The following is a 25,234-nucleotide window of genomic DNA, read 5'->3' as shown; positions in this document are numbered from 1 at the left end:
TAGTTGTTAAAATGACAACAAAGGATTTAGAATATTACTTATTCTATTTACTTTAGAATAAACTTAGTTGATAAAGTAGAGGCAAGTTTTAAGAGGATTGACTCCACTTTTGTGGTAAAATGCTATCAAATAACACTGCAGGCTACAGAGAAATCATTTATGAAAGGAAGAGACAATAGATGTGACAAATTTCATTGTTGCCTTATTTTTTTGAGAGAGAGTAATTATTTTTATTGAAGTACAGCTGATTTACAATGTTGTATTAATTTCTGCCATATAGTAAAGTGATTCAGATATCATTATATATGTATATTTTATATATGTATGCTGCTGCTAAGTCGCTTCAGTCGTGTCCGACTCTGTGTGACCCCATAGACGGCAGCCCACCAGGCTCCCCCATCCCTGGGATTCTCCAGGCAAGAACGCTGGAGTGGGTTGCCATTTCCTTTTCCAATGCATGAAAGTGAAAAATGAAAGTGAAGTCGCTCAGTCGTGTCTGAGCCTTAGCGACCCCATGGACTGCAGCCTTCCAGGCTCCTCCGTCCGTGGGATTTTCCCAGGCAAGAGTACTGGAGTGGGGTGCCATTGTCTTCTCCGTTATAATATGTATACATGTATACATATATAATTCAGTTATTATATGATTAAGTTTTGTAAAAGAGACATTACATATCCATTACATATCCCCATATTCTGGGGTTTGTAACCCCAGAAGAATCTGCAAAACATATTGACCTCTTAACCTCCAGGTTATAGATGTCCTGGTGATTTTCACTTCTTTTGTTATACTTTAATTTGATGACTGATTTTATCCCCAGTAAAAGCAGTCCATGATTACAAAATTTCTGTTTTTGTAATCAGGCAAAACAATAGTGCTAGTTCCGTGTAGAAAAATGAGTGGTGTTTAACACAAGTCCTCAGCTCATTAAAGTTTGGAGTCAGTAAGAATTAGGGCACTGAATCAAGCCTTGTTTAGGTGAATAAATTTAGTGAGAGAAATTCCAGTCTACAAAGCTGCAGTTTTAATCCTTAACTCCAGGTAGTCATTTCGTAAGTGGTTTCCTTTGGTCATATAAGGTAACTGTGGGTCACATAAGTTCTGTTAGAAAAACAAATCAAGCCTTCTGTCCCACTAATGGTGGATCAGGTAACTTTCTCTCCTAGGAAGAAAAACCATATTCTATAATATCAATAAGCTTATCAAGGCTTCCCTCACCCCCTGATTCTGCTTAGTGTCTTATAGGGCAGGCTAATGCTCCAAACAAAATTTAGATCTGTTAAATGGATAATCCCATTTTCCATTAAGAATTATTTTGCACTTACAAAACTAAAGTGTCACCTTGCATTTATTTTTAAAACAGGAAAATATTGATGAAGCAAATTTGTCTTTCTCATTTATTGTATTCTGGAGCAAGGTTTATTTATACTCAGTGAAATGATCACTTTTCTGATAATTTCTCTTTTTCCCAGCAAAGAAAGCTTAATCTTCTTTCTGAAAATGATTCTATTAGGGCAGCAAATCCCACACTGAAAATTGTTCCAGATCTCAAATTACATAACTTGAACAGATGGCAGTCTCATGGTTTTGACATGTTGGGCTACAGTCCTAGTCCGTGCAGAAGAACCAGCTCTGGAGCCTTCCAGTAGACAAGCAGACCGATCCCGTGAGCAAGCAGACCTGTATGACCATGGAATCAGGTTGAGAGCTGCAGTCTGGCTCAGCTTCCCATGTTCACAACTCCAAAGCAAATTCCTCAGGATCCTGAAAGACATACCAGTAGTCCTAGAGAAACTAGTGGTAAATTTGGTTGAATCATAAAAATAAACAAAGCTTTTCCTGTGAGAGAAAACAGACTCTCAGGGAACGCTATACCAGAAGAGGGATATAGTTTATGGTAAGACTTGCAACGTCACATGCAGTTAGTTACTGAATGGATATGTTCTAATGGTGTCTTGGGTTTGGAGCACAAAGAGATGAAACAGCTAAAAATGCCTGTCTTCACAGAGCTCGAAATTTAGTGGGGAGAAGGACAACTAATGAATCAATAAACAAATGAACAAATAAACATTCACATATGAGGGTGATAAGTGCCAAGGAGGAAAAACAAATGCAGAAAAGAGGGATAAGTATGTGAAATTTTAGACAGAATGGCGCAGAAATCCTTTTTAAAAAGGTGACATTTGAGTAAAGACTGAAGAAAATAAAAATGCAGATCATGTGTACTTTGGGAGAAGGGCATTCTAGAGAGAGGATACAGCCAGTGCAAATGCCCAGGGTCAGGGGAATAGATGGACTGTATGAAGAACTACAAAAAATCCAGGGTGGCTGAAGCAGGGGAAGGTTGCATGACATGAGATCTGGGAGAGAAAGTGAGGTCAGATTATGCAGAGTTTAAAAGAGCATAATTTGGAATTTGTCTTTTATTCTGAGTGAGGTGGAAACCACGAGGAGGGTTTGGAGCAGACAAAGGACATGATTTGAATTATTATTTTTCAGGATCCTTTGTGTAGAAAATCAACTGTAGGGTAGTAAGTGCAGAAACAAGGGGTGAGGAAATGAGAGGCATAAGGAAAGCATTTAGAAGAATGAGAGATAAGGAGGTAAGAAATAATGATTTGAACCAGAATGGTACCAGTGGAGGTGATGAAAAGTGTACAAATTCTAAGTGTATTTTTAGTGTAAAACTAACAGTTCTGGTTCATGAATTAGATATGTAAGAAAAAAGAGAAGCGTCTAGGATCATTCCAAGATTTGGGGGTTGTGCAGCTGGAAGGATGCAATAGAGCTGAGAAGTGTTGTGAACAGGAGAAGAATGTGGGAAGATGAGCAGATTTGGGGGATATCAGACTTTTGAGATGTTTATTAAATCTCCCTGGTGGCTCAGACAGTAAAGAATCTGCCTGCAATGTGGGAGACCTGGGTTCAATCCTTCAGTTGAGAAGATCCCCTGGAGGAGGGCATGGCAACCCACTTCAGTATTCTTGCCTGGAGAATCCCCACAGAGGAGCCTGGTGAACTATAGTCCATGGGGCCAAAAAGAGTTGGACATGACTGAGCAAATAAGCGCAGCACACATTAGATCTCCAAATGGAGATGTTGAGTAGGCAATGGGATATACAAGTTAGGTATGCCAAGGAGAGATTTGGGCAAAAGATATAAAAGTCTGGGAATCATAAAGATATACATAGTATTTAAAGTTATGTATTTAAAGACTTGATGAGTTTACCTAGAGAGGGGAGTGAGAGTGAGTGTTCAGTTCAGTTCAGTCACTCAGTCATGTCCGACTCTTTGTGACCCCATGAATTGCAGCACGCCAGGCCTCCCTGTCCATCACCAACTCCCGGAGTTCACTCAGACTCACGTCCATCGAGTCAGTGATGCCATCCAGCCATCTCATCCTCTGTCGTCCCCTTCTCCTCCTGTAGAACCAGGTAAATATAGACAGTAATCATTTGTATGGAATGCTGCTGATTAGTAAGATGAGGCAAGTTGGCAATTGAATTTAGCCATATACAAGTCATCATTAATCTTTACAACATGAGCTATAGACCTGTTGCAGCAGGTCCAAGAGAGAATGGAGACGTTGAAGAAAGACAGTTGTTTCAAAAACATTTGCTTTGGGGACTTCCCCGGTGGTCCAGTGGTGAAAGTGTTAGTTGCTCATTTGTGTCCAACTCTTTTGCAACCCCACGGATGGTATCCCTCCAGACTCCTCTGTCCTTGCCTGGAATTCTCCAGGCAAGAATACTGCAGTGGGTAGCCATTTCCTTCTCCAGGGGATCTTCCCAACCCAGGGATCGAACCCACGTCTCCTGTATCTCCTGCATTGCAGGCGAATTCTTTGCCACCAGGGAAGCCCAGTGGTGAAGACTTTGCCTCCTAATGCAGGGGGTGTGGGTTCAATCCCTGGTTGGGCAGCTAAGGTCCCACATGCCTCGAGGCCAGAAAACCAAAACATGAAACAGAAGCAATATCGTAAATGGTCCATATCAAAAAAGTACTTTTAAAAATTTGCTTTGTTTTAAAAATGAGAGGAATTAAGTGGTAGCTAGATAGGGAGGCGGGAGCAAGAGAGGATTAAAGAAAACTTTCTATTAAAGTATAATGTACATAATAACATGTACACTGATTACACGTGCAGCTCTCTGTCTTTAATACAACCAAATACACAGAGAAGCACCCTGGGAAGCCTCATGCCTGGTCCCTCCCAGTCACTCTTCCCACCCTACTCAAGGGCATCATCTGTCCTGACTTCTAAAACCACAGATTCATTTTGCATATTTTGTATTTAACTTAAACGGAGTCACACTATTCATACTCTTTTGTATATGGCTGCAGTCTAATCTTCCTTATCATTGTATAATAACCCATTGCAAGAATATACCAAGATTTATTTATCTATTCTACTGTTGTTGAGCACTTGGGTATTTTCCAGTTTTACAAATAGTGCTGTTGTATACATTCTGGAATATATCTTTCACTGAATATGTACATACACATTTTACTGGTTATATTTCAATGAGTGGATTGCTGAGGCATAAAGTATACATATGGAGAAGGACACAGCAATCCACTCCAGTGTTCTTGCATGGAGAATCTATGGATAGAGGAGCCTTGCAGGCTAGAGTTCATAGGGTCACACAGAGTAGGATACGACTGAAGTGACTTAGCATGAATGCATATGAAGTATGCATTTGTTCAGCTTTAATTTTCCAAAATGGTTGTACTAACTGCCCCTCTCTCCAGCACTGTAAGAGAGACTTTATCAGTCACAGCAGTGATTTTATCTCCATCTGTCACTCGTTGGTCTTATTTCTCAATTTGTTGAGAATTAAAGTTGTAAATAGGAGTGGAATTTATTGAGCCCCTTTAAAACCTTAAGGATAAGACTCTACTGCCCACAGTTTTCAGAGAAGGCAATGGCACCCCACTCCAGTACTCTTGCCTGGAAAATCCCATGGACCGAGGAGCCTGGTAGGCTGCAGTCCATGGGGTCGCTAAGAGTCGGACACGACTGAGTGACTTCACTTTCACTTTTCACTTTCATGCATTGGAGAAGGAAATGGCAACCCACTCCAGTGTTCTTGCCTGGAGAATCCCAGGGACAGGGGAGCCTGTTGGGCTGCCGTCTGTGGGGCTGCACAGAGTCGAACACGACTGAAGCAACTTAGCCGCAGCAGCAGCAGCAGCAGCCCACAGTTTTATGAGCACTGACCACCGCTATGGAACCTGGCACCGTGCCTGACACAGGATATATATGCAGCGTGTGTTGTTGCTCTTATTTTGCCATCCTCCTCTCAGACCTACTTCCAAGCAAGGGTAAGGTAAGGCAGTGATAACTGCACATGCTTTCTTTTCAACTCACATTTACTCATCTGATCTTGTTTTACAGGGCTGGGAAAGGGGAAAACTCAGGTTTCTTCACTGATCATATTGTAGGGCAAAGAACAGTACAGAAGCTCAAACACTCCTTTCCATAACTCCTGTTGCAAGCGTCCATCAGATCAGGCATCTCACCGGGTTGTTGGAAGGGCTGAAAAACAGTTACACCCTGGCTGTGATAGGTTTCATTGTAAAATAAGTCAATTAATATACTTTCAGGGATCATTTCTATAGTTCGTTACTAGAGAAGTTTCTCTGATCGTGTAGAGCACCCGAAACCACGAGGAAGACGCAGCGTTTTCTCCTGAGCATGAAGTTGGCGTTTGGTGCTGCTTAATGCAGCTGCCATTGGCCGTTGATGATCGTTCTTTTCTCCCGTCTGGGAGAGTAAGAGGGAGAAAACACCGTCTGAGTGGAAAAAAAAAAAAAAAATAAGCCATCTCCAAGAAAAGGATACTCTAGTTAGGCACTGAACTTCTAATAGTAGCAATTCTGAGGATGGCTAGTTACACAACTAAATACAGTACCTTGCCCTTGGCAACTATCCGAAAATGAATATTGTTTATTTAAGCCAATAAATTAAATATACTTCTGCATTTAAAAATCCCTTTCCAACATCTATATTCATCTGTAGGAAGTAATTGTGACTACTCTCATTACATCCAAGGAGATCAATGGATTGTTTTTACTGAGTTGTGTCTGATTACACCTTTTATCCTCACATTGAAGTATTATTTATGGTGTGAGAAGCAGTATCTTTCAGATATCACAAAGACAGTACAAATAGTACAGAGAGTTCCCATATACTCCATACTCAGTTTCTCCTATTATTAACTTATTTAGAATGCTACATTTGTTATAATTAATGAATGGATCAATATTGCTATATTATTATTAACTAAAGTTATGAATTTACTCAGATTTCCTTGGTATTTACCTAATGTCCTTTTTCTATTCTAGGATCTCATCCAGGACACCACATTACATCTACTTGTATCTTAGCCTTCTGGTTGTGAGAATTTTTCCAGGGTTAATTTGTTTTTAAGGAGTACTGGCCAAGTATTTGGTCAAATGTGACTTAATTTAGATTCGTCTGATGTTTTTCTAATGATTAGACCACGTGATTGATTTTTGAGGAAGACCACAACAAAGATCACTTGCATCATATCATAGCAAGGTCTATTCTATCAACACGGCCTATTGCAGCTGGTCAACACCATCTCAATCACCTGGCTTGTTTGATTAGTTTAGGTTTCTCCAGGGTTAAGCTCCTTCCATACTGTACTCTTTTTTAAAATTTATTTATGCTTTTAATTGAAGGATTATATACAGAATTGTGTTGGTTTCTGCCAAACATCAACATGAATCAGCCATAGGCATGTATATGTCCCCTCATACTGGTCTTTGTAAGGAAGTCATGATGCATCGTCAACACTAAAGAGGCTCCACCTCCTTGTGGGTGTGGTATCCACATAAACTACTTGGAATTCTTCTGCATGAGAGATTTGTCTCTTTGCCCCATTTATTTATTTAATTATTTATATTAGTATGGACTCATAGATGTCTATTGTTATACATTGGATTATATTAGTCTAACACTACGTTTTTATTTTTTTGCTCAAATTTGCAGATTTGGCCACTGGGAGCTCTTACAGTTGGCTCTTGTATGACTTCAACATCCCCTTGTCAGTGTGTGTGTATATGTGTGTGTGTGAGTGTTTGTGTGTTTGAATACTTCCTAACTTTCTGGAACTACAAGTTGCTCCAGGACCACTTTCCTGACTTAGTCCTAGAACCATATTGTAGGGCCATATTTCTCTGAGGAGCCCTGGTTCCTTTTCTGGCATGTGGTATTCGAAACCAAGATCTTGGCACTAGGAGTGCTCCTTGCTACTGGGATGTCATTACTTCTGGGCTCTTTCAGGTGAGAGAACAAGGAAATATACTTGTGTATACTAATCCCTGTGTATACATGCATCTGTGCATGTTAAGTCGCTTCAGTTGTGTCCGACTCTTTGTGACCCTATGGATTGTAGCCCTCCAGGCTCCTCTGTCCACAGCCTCCTCTGTCCAGTGGGTAGCCATTCCTTTCTTCAGGGGATCTTTCTGACCCAGTGTTCGAACCCAGGTCTCTCACATTGCTGGCAGATTCTTTACTGTCTGAACCACCAGGGAAGCCCTCAACTTCCTAAACTAATTTTTAAGTTTGCATACATTAAGGTTCAGCCTTTGTGCTGTGAAGATCTTTGGGTTTTGACACATGCATAATGTCATGCCTTTATAATTACAGTATCATAGAGATTAGTTTCATCACCTCAAGAAATTGCCTGTGCTTAATCTACTTAACTCTTCCTCCCCTCTTCCTTAGAAATCACTGATGTTTTTACTATTTCTATAGTTTTGCCTTTTCTAGAATGTCAGAAAACTGGAATCATATAGTCAGCCTTTTCAAAGACTGGCTCCTTTCACTTAGCACTATACATTTAAAATTCATCCCATGCTTTTTGTAACTTGATAGCTCATTTCGTGTTATCTCTGAATGATATCCATTGCATGGATGTACCACAGTTTGTTTACTCATTCACCCACTGAAGGGCATATTTATTGCTTTCAGTTTTTGGTGATGATAAATAAAGTCGCTGTGAATATTCTTAAGCAAGTTTTTCTTTGAACATAAATTCTCAAATCGGTTAAGTGAATACCTAGGAGTGCAACTGCTGAATGATATAGTAAGACTATGTTTAGCTTAACTGCCTCATTTAACTAACATGTGCTACTCCATAAAATCAAGTGGTACATATGTGTTAAGTTGCTCAGTCATGTCCAACTCTTTGTGACCCCATGGACTGTAGCCCGTCAGCCTCCTCTGTCCATGGAATTTTCCAGGCAAGAATACTGGAGTGCCATTTCCTGCTCCAAAATCAAATGGTGATTACCCCTAAAAGCATCCATCATCGTCACCATCAGCTGTGTATTCCTTCCACACCCATTCCAATTTTTGGCACATGAACATAGTTGCTGAACTTTCACGTCAGAATAATCATTCTTTATAATTTTGAAAGTCCTTTTATGGGGACTTCTCTAGTGGTGGAGTGGGTAAGACTTTCAGGTCCCAATACAGGGGGCCTGGGTTTGATCCCTGGTCAGGAAACTAGATCCCACATGCATGTAGCAGCTAAAAGGTCCCCTATGCCATAACAAAGACCTACATGCCACAGCTAAGATCCAGCACAGCCAGGATAAGTAAATAAATAGTTTTCTAAAAAGTTTTTTTACGTCCATGATCACAATATCAGTACAGTAGCCAACTTGTTCAAGGGAGAATCCTGGCTCTGCCTCTAACCTCTGCCTTGACTCTGGGCAAATATCTAATTCCTTTCTCCTGTAATAGGGGATACCAGTAGTGCCTACTTAAGCCTACCTCAACGTGTCGTGAGAATTTAATGAGGCTCAAGAGCGGAGAAGGAAATGGCAGCCCACTCCAGTATTCTTGCCTGGAGAATCCCAGGGACGGAGGAGCCTGGTGGGCTGCTGTCTATGAGGTCACACAGAGTTGGACACGACTGAAGCAACTTAGCACACATGCATGCATTGGAGAAGGAAATGGCAACCCACTCCAGTGTTCTTGCCTGGAGAATCCCAGGGACGGAGGAGCCTGGTGGGCTGCCGTCTATGGAGTTGCACAGAGTCAGACACAACTGAAGCAACTTAGCAGCAGCAGCAAGAGTGGTGTCCTTTGGCCAAATTATGCTGCTGTTTGAAGGCTCAGCCAAGATTAGCTACAAATCTGTTGATTCCTAATCCCATGCTTCCTCCACTAGAGATGACTTAACACCCAACTTCATTTTCCTGCTCCCTAGCCAATATGAGGACCTCATCAACACCAAGTCATTGATCTAAACCAGTCAATTAAGGAAACCATCTTACCATGTATGTATGCATGGTAAGCAAGGGATCGGATTTTAGTTAAATGGTGTGATCCAATAGCCATCAGCAGAAATAGTCTTTTTTCATCTTTAAATGGAAGACAAGAACATTTTAAGGTATAGGCTCTCAGACCAATGAATGGACTAAGCATTAAAGTAGTTCAATGATTCATGATTAAACTACATGAACATGAATTTAGTGTATTAAAACTCTCTGAATAAATTTAAAATGTCTAAAGAAACCCGTTGGTGGACATAAAGTGCATCTATTAAGAAACAAGTTTGGGCAGTTCACATCTGATACATAGTGTTTTCAGAGTAAGGTTTAATTATTTTTAGAGGTTTTAGAGCTCTGTACCCCAGCCAGAGAATGCTTATCTGCTTTATGCTAGTTTTTACCTGCAGAATTTTTGTCTCTGTGACATCATTTATTTGTTCCTGCATTTTAAAATGCATTGCATAATGATGGCAACTGAACTAAGAAGGTTAATCATACCCTGGCAATCCTTGAGCAATGCTGGAAGCTACTAAGAAAACTTGAAGAAGAATGTTATTTCAAGATACACTCAGATCTATTCTGAGTTGAATATGGCCAGGTTGACTTTCTATGATTATTTGTTTGCTTATGTGAACAAATGAAGCTGCAAAATTCCTCTAGGACTGACAGAGATTAATATTAGTAAAATAAACAAACAGAAAAAAATACACAAGTGCTTTCTCACACACACACACCTTTGCTGCAATCTTCTTGGCTTGGACAAGACAGATGTATGTGTGGGACGTGACTGGAACTATCAAAGAGTATCACTGAATTTCCAAATCACCTGCAATGATTGAAATAAGTTGAACATGCTTGAATTAACCAACTGGTCAATGTCACAGTCTAGTTTGGAAATCATTTGTAGATAAAATTACATTCTACACACAACAGAAAAGTTTAAATATGCAGATATCTTTATAAAGACACGTTTAGACTAAATGTTGATTATACCCTCGTATCATTAAAAAGGAAGAATAATGATCAATTCATTTAGTGCTCAGTTTGTAATGTGAAGGATAGCTTTCTATTGGGTGGGCCAAATCTTTGTCCCTGGAATATTGGTGTCAGAACTTAGAAGTGTTTACTGACCTGTGTATTTCTATTGGGAAAATCAGGAAGTGTTGAAATTTTTGTTCCTTACTTCACTTGTTTTATTCATTCTACAGATATTCAGCATTGGGCTATGTACCTGGCATTGGGCTTGGTGCTGGGGAACAGACAATCCAACAGCATTTGGGGAATGGAAACAGTTCTAGAGCCAAGTGCTCTGACTGACTACGTGTCTTAATTCAAAGTGGAAGACCCAGGCAAATTAAAACAACCAAAAAGTTTTGACCAGTTTTACCTGTGCACACCTAATATACCCACACCAACCTTTCACTAAATCTTTATTGGTACCTTTGTCTTCTTTCTAACCATTGTCTATTGGCTGTAACTCCAATGGATTAGCTATAATTGACAAACCTAAAGGCTTATAAATGCAAACAACCTCCGTTTATTTACTTCAACTATTCTTGAAGTACAATAAGAGGCAAATAAACATCATTTCACACCAAAAACTGAGGTACAAGATTTCAGACTTTTACTTAAAAACATCAAAATAGACCCAGAAATGACCACAACAGAGGTATGTGGACATTCCTTAGAATCTCTTGCTACTGTCCATTTGCTGGTATTGTTTTCCTATAGCTTATTCTTCATTTTGGATCACAGATAACAATTTGGTGTGCTTAATTCTCCTGCAATTAGATTTGCATAACATATTATTTCATGTTAATGAAAAAGTTTTTGAACTGCAGCCAAATTGCTGTAGGACAAGCAGATTTTGTTTTCATATAATTTCATTAGTAAAATATGAGGATACCAATATTGAAATGTCACAAAAATGGAGTTTTAAGTCAAACATCTGTGTTCCCTTAAAGGAGAATATCCTTTCTGAAGCTTGGAGCTTCATTAGTGAACAATTAGAAATAAACTTGCAATAAAATAAAAAGAATTCAACTAAAGGGAATTTTCTTTCATTGCAATTGTTTCAGTAGTTCGGCTGAATTCTTTTTGTTTTATTTAAAGTTTATTTCATTATCATAAAAATAGAAAAAAAACATGTAAAACTCTAGAACAGAAAAAAAGAAATCACTTTGGCTTCATTCCGTGTTTGACTCTGATGTGCTTCCCTGAACACAAGATATAACCTGAGCCCCCAAGAAGCTGGTTCCTCTCCCTGGCTTGACACAGCACCTGCTTCTCACAGATGACTGAAAAGATACCCTGCCCCTCCAGGTTGCTGGGCTTCATTTCTGTTCATTGCACTACCATTTTACAGGGTGTAATTACATATTTTGCAAGAGATGGAAGGTTCTAGTGTTGAACGTTGAGTGTACTTCAAATTCTATGTGTGCTAAATGCTATGGAACTAATGTTTGAGTTGCCCCAACATTCCAATGTTGAACTCCTAACCTCCAATATGATGGTATTTTTAGGTGGGGCTTTGGGGAGGTAATTAAGGCGTGAGGTTAGCACCCTTGTGAGTGGATTAGTGTCATTATAAGAACAGACATGAGAAGAATGATCTCTGTCTCTGCCACACAAGGACAGGGAAAGAGGGTGGCCATCCATAGATCAGGAAGTGGGATCTCACCAGAACCCAACCATGTGGGCATGCTGATGACAAATATCACAGGATTCAAAACTAACAGAACTACTTTTCTGTTAAGTCACTCAGTCTATTTTGTGATAGTAGCCCCAGCAGACTAAGACATCCTTGTACCCAAAAGAGAAACCACTTAATTCATGGCCCATGGTGGTACAGACAATAGGGAACATCATGTCTAGTGCTGCAAAAGACCAAGTGAAAGAAAATAAACTCTTATTTAGATATAGTAGTAAAAAGCACATATCCAGTACGAAGGGTATGGTATCTGCTCCTCTTAGTTCTGGAGATTGCTATCTTTAATAACTTAAGAGAGATAAGGATAAACTGGATTGTGAGTGCATGACTATTGTGTCCTACTGACTACACAACCCTGGTGCAGAGAACTCGGTGGACACTCACAAATAGTCAAGAATGTGAAAGGAGAACAAGAGAAGGTAGTAGAGTTCTAAAACAGGCCATGTGGTCAAAGAAGATGAACACATTCAGCCAAGGAGAAAGAGTCTCAAGGGACACAAAAATTCTCTTCCAAGTATTTGACAGAAATCTTCATGTAGAAGAAGCCTTAGGCTCAATGTGGGGAACAAAATAAGTGACTGAACATGGAAGAATTTACAAGTATAGTTGCTTGAAATTGAAGAGTAGCCACTGTAATAACCCTTGATTAGTCTTGCCCATGCCAATTCTTAGTCCCCACATCTTCCAGTCACTGGAATTGTTCATTCATTCATCTGTTCCTTCAAAAACATGTATTGAGCATCTTCTATATGCCAGACACTCAGTTAGATGCTGGGGAAACAACAGAGAGCCCAACAATCATGGCCTCTTCCTGCATTCAGTTTATAAGCTCATGAAAGAAACAGTCAACAATGAAATCAGACTGTGCAAAGAAACTTGCTTGAACAGAAGCTGCAGGATTGTTTGTTAAAGAAAACAAACAGGAAAATTCCGAAGGGCTGGACAAATGATCTTACTAGTCCTTACAAGCCCAGAGATGGCTGGGATTCTACATTTTCTGTCTGTATTCCTGTCTTTTTGGGAGGCCCTATGACTCCCAGATACCCGTGAGTCAGTATGTTCACCTTCATCCTCCTCCCCTCCACTCTCAAGTCACCACTGAGTGTTGACCATTCTAGTCCATGTCTCTAGTCCAGCAGTTTGCAAAGGACAGAGGGCAGCATTCCTGAAGATCCTAAGACACCTTGTCTGTTGATCATAGGTTGAGAAATAGGATTCTTCTGTGAAGTGGGTGGAATGATAGTTTCCCCAAAGATATGTTTATGTCCAAATTCTTAGAACATGTGAGTGATGTCTTATTTGGAAAGAAAAAAAAAAAGAATATTTGCAGACATAACTGAGTTAAGGATCTTGAGATGAGTCAACCTGCATTCCTCAGGTGGGGCCTAAATGCAGTGACAAGTTTCTTTACAAGAGAATGAAGAGGAAAAGACAAACAGAGAGAGGAGAAGGTGATATGAAGACAGAGGCAGAGATTGAAGTGATATGGCCATAGGCCAAACCAAGGACTACCAACAGCCACAGGAAGCTAGAAGAGGCAAAGGATTCTCCCAGAGAGCCTCCAGAGGGAGTGCAGCCACACTCACGCCTTGGTTTGGGACTTCTGGCCTGCAGAACTCTGAGAAAGTAAGTTTCTATCTGTGGTATTTGTTACAACAGCTTTAGGAATCTAATGCATTGTGCCTCTCACCATTCAAAACAGCCCAGTATCCACAGTGCTGTCATGGGGATCTTGCTAAATGGAAATGTGACCATCTCACACTTCTGCTTTAAATTATCCTTTGCTGTTTCTGTGTAGCCTGGTAGCAGTACTTCCTTTCCTTACCAGGACTCTAGGAAAGACCGTGTTATCTTAAGTGACTTGTGCCCCTGGGGGCACACAGGTGATAGTCAACTCACAGCATGATGAAATTAGTGCCACATTCCCTCCCACTTAAGAGTTCAGTTTTAGAAGAGAACTGAGATGAAACTTTTATAGGGAGAGACACTCTGATTTAATTATTAAATGTAATTAAATTGCTTCAGTCATGTCTGACTCTTTGTGACCCTTTGGACTGTAGCCCACCAGGCTCCTCTGTCCATGGGGTTCTCCAGGCAAGAATACTGGAGTGGGTTGCCATGCTTTCCTCCAGGGGATCCTCCCGACCCTCAGATCTCTTATGTCTCCCGCACTGGTGGTGGGTTCTTTTGTCTCTTATGTCTCTTACGTCTCCCGCACTGGTGGTGGGTTCTTTACCACTACTGCCATCTGGGAAGCCCAATAAAAACGGAAGAGAAACCATTTGCAAATGCCTTTTTAGATTACTTAGCACGCACCCCTGCTGATCATCCTTTGCTAACTGCCCAGTGTCTGCCTTCCTCCCCTCTCCCCTGAGTGGGTGAGGTTCAGCAGGGCCAACTTGTTGCTAGTTCTGAAGACACAATTTGCTTTTTCAGGCCTCTTATCCTTTGCACATACACTTCCTTTTGCTTGGAATGCCCTTCCATACTTCAGATCAGATCAGATCAGTGGCTCAGTCATGTCCAACTCTTTGCAACCCCATGAATCGCAGCATGCCAGGCCTCCCTGTCCATCACCAACTCCTGGAGTTTACTGAGACTCATGTCCATCGAGCCAGCGATGCCATACAGCCATCTCATCCTCTGTCATCCCCTTCTCCTCCTGCCCCCAGTCCCTCCCAGCATCAGAGTCTTTTCCAATGAGTCAAGTCTTCACATGAGGTGGCCAAAGTACTGGAGTTTCAGCTTCAGCATCATTCCTTCCAAAGAAATCCCAGGGCTGATCTCCTTCAGAATGGACTGCTTGGATCTCCTTGCAGTCCAGGGGACTCTCAAGAGTCTTCTCCAACACCACAGTTCAAAAGCATCAATTCTTTGGCGCTCAGCCTTCTTCACAGTCCAACTCTCACATCCATACATGACCACAGGAAAGACCATAGCCTTGACTAGACAGACCTTTGTTGGCAAAGTAATGTCTCTGCTTTTGAATATGCTATCTAGGTTGGTCATAACTTTCCTTCCAAGGAGGTTTCCATACTTACCTACCTCCTAACTCCTATTCATCTTTTAAAGATAGATTCATACATTTACTCCAGGAAGCCTGTTTGCCTGTGTAAGGTTTGATCATTCCTTCTCTTATACAATGACCTCACTTTTTATAAAATAAGTTTACTTATTATATTACACTATAACCCTATGTTTATGAGACCATTTCCTTGAAGGTCAGGTCATTTAAACTCATCTTAGTATTCTGAGTGTCTAACCCACAGAAGAAACTCAATACCAGTCTATCAAATTATATTGATTTAGAATGTACACTCTGGAATCAGTGATCACGCTGAGGCTTGTGATACTGCTTTTGTGATGAAAATAGCACAAATATCAATATTTAATGGAATTTTTCAAGATTTTCAGGGAGCAGCTGTGAGAGGCTGCTGGTGAAGATAGTGAAGAAAATAGTTATTCCTTAGGCAGTCACATTGGATTTCATAGAGTGAATTCAAGAACTGAAAACATGATCTACTTTAGGAAGACCGGGTGATAAAATTGAAAGAGATAGTTTTATAGTCCACGAGAAGAAACATTAAGGAGTTTTGAGAATGAGACAGCATTTTCTCTTCATGTTTTACATGCAGCTTTGTCCTGGACCCTGGTTCTTGTAAATTGTCATCTGCTGAGTTCTACGTAGCTTTTTCCATACCAATAGAAGAGTCCCGTTTTCCCCGGAGATCCAGAAATGCATCGTGGCTCAGGTTTCCTTTGGGAATGGATGTTTGGAACAAAAATAACACAACAATACCATTTCCACACATTCTCTAAATGGCTTTAAAGGACATCTCTTGATAAAAGCAGTTTCTCTCCCTGTCGTGAAGCCGGAATTCTGCCTGAGCTATTTTCGGCCTTGTTTTCAGTTGCCGCTGGCCAGTAGCAGGATTTCACACTCAGCTGCCACTTCTCATTACTGCCCACGGCTCCCTTTTTCAGGCAGGCTTCTCCTTCCCGGCAGACATATACACATCAGAGGCAGTCTGCAGATGGGTGAGGCGCGGCCCCTGGCCTTGCTGGGCTGGAAGGATGCTCTGGGAGGTCTGGTGTACATGCGTTTTGACTAGGCAGGACTTGCACCCCACCTTCCAGACAGACAGTGCTTCCTCGCCCAGAACTGTGAGTATGGGAGGTTTAACTACTTCTCAGGAAATTGCATTCAGAAATTTATTCAGATCAACATAGACATCAATGAAGCAGACATCTCTACCCTGGGACAGTGAGCTTTATGGACAACACTGATATGTTTCCTTGCTCTCTGGCTTCAGGTGGAGCTTGGCCAATGAGGAACACCAGTAGAGTGTTGGAAGCAGAGAAGTGAGGTCAGGATACTTTTTCCCTGATTCCCTCTCTGAGAGGTTGCCTCGGGCTAGCTGGCAAATCACTGCTCCTCAAGGTGCACACCTTGAAACACTCAAGGTGTTTCTCTGCTTTGGACTCTCTCCTTTTGAGTTCCAGTAATCATTCCCTTGGGCTTTCCTGGTGACTCAGCCAGTAAAGAATCTGCCTGCAATGCAGGAGACCCTGGTTCAATTCCTGGGTCGGGAAGATCCCCTGGAGAAAGGGATGGCAACCCACTCCAGTATTCTTGCCTGGAGAATCCCCATGAACAGAGGAGCCTGGTGGGCTACAGTCCATGGGGTTGCAAAGAGTCGGACACAACCGAGAGACTGAGCACAGCGCCACCATTCCCTTCCTTTGTGCTTTCGGGTACAGTGTGGTAAATGCTGTGCAATTACCAACCTTGGGTTTCTGTACTGTCCCCTGTGGCTCTACTGATACCCCACACCTTGGTAAGTCTTCAAGTTGAGCGTTCCATCTGTTTGCTGTTGGGAGTCTTACTGATACACTCACCTAGACTGGAGTTATACTAGAAGGTCTGTTGAACAGGGATTTTTGTGGTCTTGAGGGACTATTTGGTTTCAAAGAATAGAAACTCAGACGTTGAAAGAAAAGAGGGCTAACTGAAATGGTACAGGGAAACTGGAAAACAAAGGACATATGATAAGGTCAAGTCGTCCCCTTTGAGAACTACAAAGACTCTGTTTCTTGACTATTGTAGTTTCTTGTCTCTATCGTCTGTTCCATTTTCTCTACAGAGCATCCTCCATTTTCTCTTGATTCTTCCTTCACACTCCATCCCAAAACTTTATCTTGTGCATGATATTGTCTTGCCAAGATCCTGACTTCATTTTGCATCTTTGACCTGGAAATTGCCCTTAGTAATTACGTAGAGATTATTGGATCATAAAGAAAATTAATAAATAAACTAACAAGATTGTAGTTATTGATGAGGAGATGAAGCAAATGCAAATCCTTTTGGAAGAAGTAGAGTGTAAAATGAATGCTTGCAAAAGATGGAAGTTGGGTTGGTTGAGACATGAACCTCCCTAATTCTGTAGAATAATAAATGGTGACATATGTCTATGTACCTGTATTTCTCAGAAATGAGAGTCAGGTCTTCCAGGAAGTTGAAGAGAACATTGTTGTTCTCAGGTATGATACTTTAGGGACAAAATGAAATAGGTTCAGTTCAGAGTTACTCAGTTGTGTCTGACTCTTTGTGACCTCATGGACTGCAGCATGCCAGGCCTGTCCATCACCAACTCCTGGAGTTCACTCAAACTCATGTCCATTGAGTCGGTGATGCCATCCAACCATCTCATCCACTGTTGTGACCTTCTCCTCCTGCCTTCAATCTTTACCAACATCAGGATCTTTTCAAATGACTCAGTTCTTTGCATCAGGTAGCCAAAGTATTGGAGTTTCAGCTTCAGCATCAGTCCTTCCAATGAATATTCAGGACTGATATCCTTTAGGATGGACTGGTTAGATCTCCTTGCAGTCCACGGGACTCTCAAGAGTCTTCTCCAACACCACAGTTCAAAAGCATCAATTCTCCGGCACTCAGCTTTCTTTATAGTTCAACTCTCACATCCATACTTGACCACTGGAAAAAACCATAGCTTTGATTAGATGGACCTTTGCTGGCAAAGTAATGTCTCCGCTTTTCAATATGCTGTCTAGGTTGGCCATAACTTTTCTTCCAAGGAGCAAGTGGCTTTTAATTTCATGGCTGCAATCACCATCTGCAGTGATTTGGAGACCAAAAGCATAAAGTCTGTCACTGTTTCCACTGTTACCCCATCTATTTGTCATGAAGTGATGAGACCAGATGCCATGATATTAGTTTTCTGAATGTTGAGTTTTAAGCCAATTTTTTCACTCTACTCTTTCATTCTCATCAAGAGGCTTTTTAGCTCTTCTTCACTTTCTGCCATAAGGGTGGTGTAATCTGAAAATCTGAGGTTATTGATACTTTTCCCAGCAATCTTGATTCCAGCTTCATACAGCCTGGCATTTCTTGTGATGTACTCTGCATATAAGTTAAATAAGCAGGGTGACAATGTATAGCCTTGATGTACTCCTTTCCCAATTTGGAACCAGTCTGTTGTTCCATGTCCAGTTCTAACTATTGTTTCTTGACCTGCATACAGATTTCTCAGGAGGCAGGTCAGGTGGTCTGGTATTCCCATCTCTTGAATAATTTTCCACAGTTTAATGTGATCCACACAGTCAAAGGCTTTGACATAGTTAATAAAGCAGAAGACCAGAGTTTTCTGTACATAGCAACCTAGAAGCTCTGCCCACCTCAAGCTGGTCTGAATGTCTTTGAATGTCTGAATGGACCTCAGAATCTTTTTGTTTGAATATTAGAATGGTGATAAAGAATCTACAGCAACTTCATAATTGTTGAGGTTATTAGACTGCAGTACTGACTTTGAGTCAATTGTCACACTTGACCTTCTGGTGTGCCCAGGCCCTAGGAGTGAACTGGAGAAAAGAGTAGAGGACCAAAACTCTATTGGTTTTTAGACAAGGTGACATTTATTGCTAAAATGTTCGTTTACTTTGAAGTGAAAGTTGCTCAGTTGTGTTTGAGTCTTCTTGACCCCATGACTATAGGCCACCAGCCTCCTCTGTCCATGGAGATTCTCCAGCCAAGAATACTGGAGTGGGTTTCCATTCCCTTCTCCAGGGGATCTTCCTGACCCACAGATCAAACCTGGGTCTCTGGCATTGCAGGCAGATTCTTTACCATCTGAGCCACCAGGGAAAGTGGCTTTACTTTAACACTCTGATTTTAGATGAGGAAATTGAGGCCAGGAAATGCAATTTACCTAGTCATAGTCACACAAAGATGATATATCCTGTTCCAGGTCTCCTTTTTTAGTTAATTACCTGTAGTACCCACTGCTACTGCTACTGCTAAGTCACTTCAGTCGTGTCCGACTCTGTGCGACCCCACAGATGGAAGCCCACGAGGCTCCCCCGTCCCTGGGATTCTCCAGGCAAGAACACTGGAGTGGGTTGCCATTTCTCTCTCCAATGCATGAAAGTGAAAAGTGAAAGTGAAGTTGCTCAGTCGTGTCCAACCCTCAGCGACCCCATGGACTGCAGCCTTCCAGGCTCCTCCATCCATGGGATTTTCCAGGCAGGAGTTCTAGAGTGGGGTGCCATTGCCTTCTCTGTGTAATACCCAAGATGTCTTCAAATCTAGGATGTCTAGGATAGAGGCAGATTTCAGTGTTCATGGAAAACCCTTGAGAGACTGACTTCCACAGTAGGTCAATAAGACATGAGATAGCCATATAATTTATTGTCCTAACTGAGGCCATTTGAGAGTGGAAACAAGTTCTGTTAATAATTGGGCCAACAAGAGAAGCCACAGCAATGAGAAGCTCATACTCTGCAGCAAAGAGTAGCCCCTTGCTCACTACAACTAGAGAAAGCCCATGTGCAGCAATGAAGATCCAGCACAGTCAAAAATAAGTAACAATAAAATTAAAATGATTGGGCCAGAACATCAGGCAAAATCTGAGAGTGTCTCTCTATAGAAGGAACCATTACAGAGAAGTGGTAAAAGGGAAATTTCATGCTAATCCGTGAAACTTGTGAAGCCTGAAGAACAGGTGCCAATGTAAGCAGGCCCTTGTCAGTGAAGTTTGCCAAGGTTCTGAGCCTCCATTTCCTGAAATCAAGAAGATGGACTCATCTTAAACACAGAGCTTTGGATGGAGGTTCTTTATATAATTGTGGGTTTACTGTTTCCTTTGATGGCAAAGGGGAACCATTTATCTGTCAAATTATAGACCATTTGTCTGTTGGACAGCTCTCAGAATCACATATGTCTTTTCAAATTGTGAGGTCAAGTTTTTCAGTCTAGTACTTTGAGGAACAAAGAAGTTATGGCATCAGTTCCACCACTGATCTTGATCTGTTCTCTTTTACTTCATAAAAAAAAAAAATAGGTAGGGGTAATGGAAGTCCTTTTATAGGACAGATCAGTTCTCCTATTTATCTCACTCCATAAACAGAGGACCAAGCCACATCATGTTTTCAGGTCACTGACCACTGATGCCTTTGATCTGTGGTGTTGGAGAAGACTCTTGAGAGTCCCTTGGACTGCAAGAAGATCCAACCAATCCATCCTAAAGGAGATTAGTCCTGGGTGTTCACTGGAAGGACTGATGTTGAAGCTGAAACTGCAATATTTTGGCCACCTGATGTGAAGAGCTGACTCATTTGAAAAGACCCTGATGCTGGGAAAGATTGAGGGCAGGAGGAGAGGGGGATGACAGAGGATGAGATGGTTGGATGGCATCACCGACTCAATGGACATGCGTTTGGATAGACTCCGGCAGTTGGTGACGGACAGGGAGGCCTGGCGTGCTGTGGTTCATGGGGTAGCAAAGAGTCAGACACGACTGAGTGACTGAACTGAACTGAACTGACCGTTAATGCTTCTTCCTTGTCTGTATCATGGCACCTCTGTCAAAGTCTAGTGTTAATTGAACTCCAGCCATAAACTGTAGAAAATAGGGCTGTATACCAAGGCTTTTTTCTCTTCTTTCCTATGTATATTCAAATAACATGTTACCATTACACAAAAGAATAGGATCTATGCCTTCCAGATACAGCAAAAAGGAACACAATTTCTGCTCAGGAATTGGCTTTATATTTTTTTTAAAATACAAGCAAATGAACTTACTAATATTAATAATTTCCAGAAAGAGCAATATGCATACAAAATGTCAAAAGTATAATCTCTCAATTGATGGAAAACCTTCCTCAATTAATTGAAATATAAAACAGCTCCATCAAATAGATTGTTTACTCATTCATTTGTCCTTCATTTCCATCAATAACCCTTGAGTTCCTTTGGTCTGGTTCTAAGCTGAATACTAGGTGGTAGTTTATTTTATCATGTTAATTGTTGGCTTATTTTTCTTCTAATCTATCCTGGCTGACTTATCAAGGAAAAATATTATGGAAAATTTGATATTTTTTAAAAGACTTAATAAAGTTTTTTCATAATCAAGGCAATTAACTGTTAACACCTATTTTTAATATTTTTTTAACATCAAAATTGTATTTTCCATGTTGGCATAGAACTGTGCAGTGTTAACCAAATATCTGTCTATATGCATGGATAGATTCAATGGTTTTCTTTTGGAAAAATATTAGCCTAACTGCCAGGAACCTTCATAGCTCTTGCCAACACTGAAGAGGAATGACTTTCTCTCTGGCCATCTCTGAAAGACAACTCTTATTCCCTCATTCCAGCTTTCTTAAGTGCCTGGCTAAATTGCCCTGCAGTCAAAATAGTGTCTCATACTTTCCAGTGTCAGAAAATACCCTTTGACATTTTCCACGGTTTCTCTTGAGACATCTGATACTTGAAAGGGACACTCCAAAGATGCTACCTGGTTCTTCTTCCAGGTTGCCTAAATTCTGTTGAACTAAAGCAGTTTCTTGGCCAATGTATCTATAATTCCTTGCATGCTCTTTGGAAAACTCTCAGAATTATATACATTGGAAGACATTCTAGGACCTTATTTTTAAGGAATTTAATTAAACATACTATAAACAGGTGAAATTTAATGTTTAAATACAAAATTATAGACAATTTTATACTCCTCTATATGTAATAATAGGAATCATATTTCTGTCATTTCCCTTTCTACTTTCTCTGTGCTGATCCTCCCAAATCTAATACAAGTTCAGGCTGTTTCATATTTGACACCACTGGGAAAATATCAAAAGGAGGAAATTGTGATGAAGTCGTAGATTTAGGATTTTTCTTTATTTGTGATACTACATAGGAAAACTGTAGTTTTTCCTGAGTTACTCTCTCCTCTCCTCCTACTTCTGGGGAGAAGCGAGTGTTGCTGGACTACTCTTTCTATCTTAACTCCTACAAAATCCAAGTAGAGGATTCTGAAAAGCTTCTGTTATCAACTCAACTGTAACTAGCAGATTAGATTAAGCTTAAGACAAGAACACAATCAAGGCATGTAGTTTCTTAAAGGTCATAGTTTCTATTTCTTTTAATGAGAAAAGGTTGTACTAAGAAATTAAACTACCAATAATATTTTGAACCTCATTAATAGTAAATAATTCTATTTCACAGTGTTCATCTCTTAAAAATTAAACATAGACTCTAAACAATCCAATATTTAAGTTGAGAGGGATCATGGGGATAGAAGAAAGGAAAAGGACCATTTTGGAAGAGAGCTCATGTTGGAACTAATCTAATATCAGTACTGGTACAGTTCAGTTCAATTACTTAGTCATGTCCGACTCTTTGCGACTCCATGAATCACAGTATGCCAGGCCTCCCTGTCCATCACCAACTCTCGGAATTTACCCAAATTCATGTCCATCGAGTCGGTGATGCCATCCAGCCATCTCATCCTCTGTCATCCCCTTCTCCTCCTGCTCCCAATCCCTCCCAGCGCCAGGGTCTTTTCCAATGAGTCAACTCTTCGCATGAGGTGGCCAAAGTATTGGAGTTTCAGCTTCAGCATCAGTCCTTCCAATAAACACCCAGGACTGATATCCTTTAGGATGGACTGGTTGGATCTCTTTGCAGTCCAAGGGACTCTCAAGAGTCTTCTCCAATACCACAGTTCAAAAACATCAATTCTTTGGCGCTCAGCTTTCTTCGCAGTCCAACTCTCACATCCATACATGACCACTGGAAAAACCATAGCCTTGACTAGACAGATCTTTGTTGGCAAAGTAATGTCTCTGCTTTTTAATATGCTATCTAGGTTGGTCATATTAGATAGCTGAATTTTGCAGATTATTTACCTTCCTTTCTAAATTAAAACAATATTAAGATTATACCCATGGCAATGTCCCCAGAATTTGCATCAGATGTTCTTTCTTGAATGGGAGAAAAAGAGAAGAAAGGGATGCAAAAGAAATTAATTACCCAGAAATGGTGGAAGTTCCTTGACAAGATGTTACACTCGTAAGCATGCATAAACTTCTGCCTTGGTAGAACTACAGAATTAGTAGTTCTAATTCTAGTAGTTCAAAAAATAAATTTCTTATACAATTTCACACTATATTTCCAATAAAATGCCTTCACTGAGTTACAATTTAATTTTATACCTTCAAGACTTTATTTAGAATCTACATGAAGGTTCTTTTGAACACTTGCATAATTTCGTAAAATTGTAGTTGGAGATATTGCATTCCCATTATCTAAGAGCTATACAGTGACTCATCTTTGAGTCTAACATTTAGTCTAACATTATTTTATTTAGTCTAACATTATTTAGTCTAACATTATTTTATTTTATAATTTTTTTTACTTCATATTTTTAGAGAAAGGTATAATATAGCCCAATATGTTTCTATTTTTGTCAAAGCTGCTAAAAGCCTCCAAATTAGATTTATTTCCCAGCTGTAGCAGTTCATTTAGTTCAAGTGCCTGTTGATTTTCATTTCTCTCATTTTAAAAGTTGGACATATACTTTCGTATTTACCATAACAAAATGAAAAAGGTACAAATAAATAGATTAGGCATTCACATTCATAAATTCTATTTGATTGCTTTTTAAAAAATTCTCATTAACCATGAGTCACATTGTTTTTATTTTGTCTTTGACAACATAAGCATTTTTTATAAGGCTGAAATATAATTTCATTGATATTATAAGTGAGGGTGGACACTTGCTCCTTGGAAGAAAAGCTATGAAAATCCTAGGCAGAGTATTAAAAAGCATAGACATAAATTTACTAACGAAGATCCATAGAGTTAAAGCTATGGTTTTTCTGGTAGTCATGTACAGATGTGAGAGTTGGAACATATAGAAGGCTGAGTGCTGAAGAGTTGATGCTTTTGAATTGTGGTCTTGGAGAAGACTCTTAAGAATCCCTTGGATTGCAAGGAGATCCAACCAGTCCATCCTAAAGGAAATCAACCCTGAATATTCCCTGGAAGGACTGATGCTGAAACTGAAGTTCCAGTACTTTGGCCACGTGATGTGAAGAGCCAACTTATTGAAAAAGACCCTGATGCTGGGGAAAGATTGAAGGCAGGAGGAGAAGGGGACAACAGAGGATGAGATAGTTGGATGGCATCACTGACTCAATGGACAGGAGTTTGAGCAAATGGTGAAGAACAGGGAAGCCTGGTGTGCTGCAGTCCATGGGGTCACAAAGAGTCAGAACATGACTGAGTTGACTGAACAAAAGATGACCCCCCCATGGGGTCATATGGGGACAGGATTGAGCAACTTAACAACAACAAAAATAAGTGGGGATCATTATAAATAGCAAGTTTGTTTAAAAAAATATAAACACATGTTTTCTCTGATACAACAATTATGAGAGGTGATCATAAAATTAACTTCCAATGCTTTGCCAAATTGCCTAATAGTCAGGAATAAATAATGATTGCTTGATTAATGTGCTAATTTTCAGGTCTTTATCAACATGGTCTTCCTGGCTATTGGCCTTGAAAGTAATAATGGGTATAGATTTGGCTTGATACTTCACTTTGGTAAATAAATACATTCTTTATTTAGCCATGTCTTGATGGAAAGAGGAATATATTTACATGAAGTAAGCAGCATATTACTCTGGGGAGAAATGAGTCTTGATTGAAAAAATGGAATTTTAGTTTTATGTGACAGCAGCTGTTCTGCAATTTGTGTAGCAATATCAACTAATTTTGATTCTTGTAATAAGTAGCTTACATTTTTCCTGACCTCTGGCTTTCAGCAAAAGTCATGCTTAGGTAGGACAATAGTTCTTAAGGATATTCCCTTTATCAATATTAAATGTAATAACTATAACTAAATATGTGTTTGACT

At 40.2% G+C, this 25,234-nt stretch overlaps 1 non-coding gene across 1 annotated transcript; it reads left to right on the top strand.

Moving 5' to 3' along the window:
- Nucleotides 1-5,586: 5,586 nt before the first annotated feature.
- LOC139185525 (small nucleolar RNA U3) lies at nt 5,587-5,800 on the top strand. Its single transcript, XR_011569102.1, has one exon. It is a non-coding gene; the product is annotated as a small nucleolar RNA U3 (small nucleolar RNA).
- Nucleotides 5,801-25,234: the final 19,434 nt, after the last annotated feature.

This window comes from Bos indicus, chromosome 10, assembly GCF_029378745.1.
Source record: "Bos indicus isolate NIAB-ARS_2022 breed Sahiwal x Tharparkar chromosome 10, NIAB-ARS_B.indTharparkar_mat_pri_1.0, whole genome shotgun sequence".
Taxonomy (NCBI): domain Eukaryota; kingdom Metazoa; phylum Chordata; class Mammalia; order Artiodactyla; family Bovidae; genus Bos; species Bos indicus.
The sequence above is the reverse complement of the archived record's forward strand: the minus strand, read 5'-3'. Positions and strand labels throughout refer to the sequence as shown.